The sequence below is a fragment of the Schistocerca americana genome, chromosome 3, assembly GCF_021461395.2.
Source record: "Schistocerca americana isolate TAMUIC-IGC-003095 chromosome 3, iqSchAmer2.1, whole genome shotgun sequence".
Classification (NCBI taxonomy): domain Eukaryota; kingdom Metazoa; phylum Arthropoda; class Insecta; order Orthoptera; family Acrididae; genus Schistocerca; species Schistocerca americana.
This window is the reverse complement of record NC_060121.1, coordinates 503032362-503035765: the sequence shown is the minus strand read 5'-3', so window position 1 is coordinate 503035765 and position 3404 is coordinate 503032362. Positions and strand designations below refer to the sequence as shown.

General features: G+C 45.2%; 1 pseudogene; it reads right to left on the bottom strand.

Annotated features, from left to right (window-relative positions):
- Positions 1–2415: 2415 nt before the first annotated feature.
- Positions 2416–2532, bottom strand: LOC124607866 (annotated as a pseudogene).
- Positions 2533–3404: the final 872 nt, after the last annotated feature.

Sequence of the window (3404 nt, the reverse complement as noted above, 5' to 3'; positions counted from 1 at the left end):
TTTTCGAATTAATAACTGAAATCCAAGACTTGTGTGAAAACAGCAAAACCGAGTTAGTATAACTTACTTTAGTAACTAATATGCAACGCTAAAACTATAATACTGATATAAGTCATAATGAAACTATAACAGCTTTCACTACGATACTATAACTCAGCAAAGGTACACAAGTTAGAAAGGGACAGTTCAGAGGCCATTATCTACCGTCTGTTGCGTTCGAAAAATTCTGGAAGTTTAAGTTTCAAAGTTATCGAGCTGAGAATTTTGTACAATATTCGCAGAGTTTAAGTTTACTTAGAGGAAAATTGGGATTGTTGCAGGCCTTCAACTAAAAACGACATAAATATTTTTATGCTCAGAAAGGGTGCTGCATGAGCACTACTGCCGACGCTAGAAGCAATTTTTGAACGAATCTGCCTTCACCGTTCGCACCGAGATTATATAAAGACCGAAGTGTCTGCACTTGGATTATTCGATCGTCGTCAGCCATACGGAAATGTGATATATCCACTTCAGAATGTGCCATGTTTATGTCCCGTGATTCTGTCCACGTCCGTGTTCGCTTAGGCCTCGGATGGCGTTAGTGATGTCTGACACGATTGTTTTCCGATCAGATTTTATATAGCACATATCCCGTGAAACTGTGAGAAAGTGAACTTACTTGGATTAATAATTTAACGGGAAAGCCCGTGTTTCGTTTTCTATGTTTTGTTTCGTGTGCCGCCGGCTATATTCTAGAGAACCGCATGGGGAGTGTCTGAGATTATTCTCCAGTCTTATGAGCAGTAATTAACTTTACGTGATTAGGAACAAGGAGTATAAATCGGCTGTTAACTGTGCCGAGTGCTGAGTACGATAGGACAAGCTCTAATGATCTTCCTAACTAACTCCTGTGCTTGTGAACTTAAGTCAGAATATGCTACTCAGTTAAACGACACTAAACTTACCGGCGGGGTTCCTGAGTCCTCTGCATTATTTCCAGAATGTTAGAATTTTTTATTTCAGTTTTGACAGCTGTACTGTTGACCTGTGGATTGAAGACCACGAACGGTACGTTCTCCATAGCTCTCAGGGTGTTCGCACAAATAGTTTACAGGCCCTTGTAACCAAAATATGCACAAGACTAGTAAACACTTCAACTTATAAAACTAAAATTAACAAACTGTATCAGTTTTACCCGCCGCCCCACAGGCTGATCCATATGTTTCCACTACCTGTTTTATTCCTTTGTATCGGCGTCACAGTGTCACACCCAGCAGTTGTGCATGGTGATTAGGCGGCTAAGGAATCGATTGACTTTTCCGCTGCTGCCTCTGCTTCACGGGTGTTTTGAATAGGTGTGAGAAGTAGCGCAAACCAGTGGGAAGCGGGGGGGACGACGACCTTTTTTAAAACGACGTCCAATACTTGAAATCTGATACGTGACTGATTTTCACTTTTTTGATTCTCATGTCGATTTGCGGTATGCTAGTCTGTGAACAAAAGAGCTTCCATTTCTCTGTCGACTTCCCCTTCTTCACAAAGAGATGATCTACGTCGTTCGTTCTTCGTCATTCAGACATTTTACCACACTGGAAGAGTCTACACCAAGTAACCACGGTGTCATACGAAGAAGCATTGTTGCGTGCATTTTAACCAGTAAAAGGAGTAAAGTGAAGTTTCGCGTTCTGGCCCTTGGTGGGTCAATCGTGCCGGATCAACCGCCGTATCGTCTTATGACAATGGCATCATTGATTGCGTTCTACAGGGGTATGGGCCAGTACACCGCTCTCCTGGTTGTTGTCGTGTTGCTACTAACCGGTGGAGTAGCTCCTCACTTAACCTTACGTGGCTGGCTGCCCCCTTGCCAGTCATCTCACCAAGGAAAATCCCTGGGAATACCGAGAATCGAACCGGGTCCTCCGCATGGCAGTCAGCCACGCCGACCACTTGGTTAGGAAGGCGGACACTTCCACTAGTTCAGCATGTATAGTGCAGCATTGTTCCCCTTAAAATACGGGAAACGGATTACCACACTGTGCTCCACTTAAAGAATGGGCTTTGCCATTTTCCTTTGCCTCTTATACCGGTATGCTACGGTACTGTGGCAAGGAGATTTCACTGTGTGCCACAATTGCAGACACGTTCATCCAGATAAACAAAACAATGATCAGTTCAGTTTTCTGAGGTAACAACTTAATTACTACCACTCTTGCAAAAAATCTAAACTCCTCCCGAACAGCCCATGAAGGCCCAACGGTACCGACCGGCTGCCGTGTCATCCTCAGCCCACAGGCGTCACTGGATGCAGATATGGAGGAGCATGTGGTCGGCACACCGCACTCCAGGCCGTATGTCAGTTGCCGAGACCGGAGCCGCTACTTCTCAATCAAGTAGCTCCTCAGTTTTTCTCACAAGGGCTGAGTGCACCCCGTTTGCCAACAGCGCTCGGAGACCAGATGGTAACTCATCCAAGTTCTAGCCCAGCCCGACAGCGCTTAACTTCGGTGATCTGACGGGAACCGGTGTTACCACTGCGGCAAGGCCGTTGGCACCACTCTTACAAGGGTTGGATAAAAATGGAAACGGCGCACGAAATGCTTGCTTGAACATAAATGCAGATCCTGCTCAGGCCTTCAGGTTGCGCTGTTGTATTTGACTACGAACGGCATCAGTATAATGTCCTCAATACGTTTTCGGTGTCAGTCGCGGTCACAAGAATGTTCTGTGTAATTGTTTGTTCATTACGTGGGAGCTAAGAGAATTCGAACGTGGGTTGATGCTCGTATGGTGGTTGTCTCCGTAATGAAGGTATCCGAATCCGAAGTGTTTGGTACACCAAGTGATGTCGTATCGAAGATTTATACCGCACACACGGGAAACGGAGATACGACATACGGTAAGACACAACGCGGAAAAAACTGTGTGTTCAGTGATAACAACGGACGGTCGGTTATTGATGAAGATTATGACAAAAAATAAGAGGACGACAGTGGCAGAAGTCACTGCAGAACTGAATGTCGCACTCGTGAACACTGTCAGCACCAAAACAACGTGGACTGGGCTCCAGGATCAGGATGTTGAAGGGAGAGCTAGAACTACAAAATCCCTCATCCACAATGCACATGCCTGTAAAAGCTAAACGTGATGCCGACTCCATAAAACCTAAAAGAAAGAGCAAAGGAAAAACGGATTTTGGTCTGATGAGCCTTGTTCCACACTGTCACCAATTTCTGACCGAATTCACTCACAAAGAGTGAAAAGCGGCGGAGGCTCAATCACAATTTGGGCAGCTATATCATGCTGTTTCATGGGCCCACTTGTTACTCCGTAATGTAGCACCACCGACAACGATTTTGTGACTGTTTTGGCTGTGCAATCTTTGTTCTTCAATGCTGATGCTGTACACTATGAAGACAAGGCCC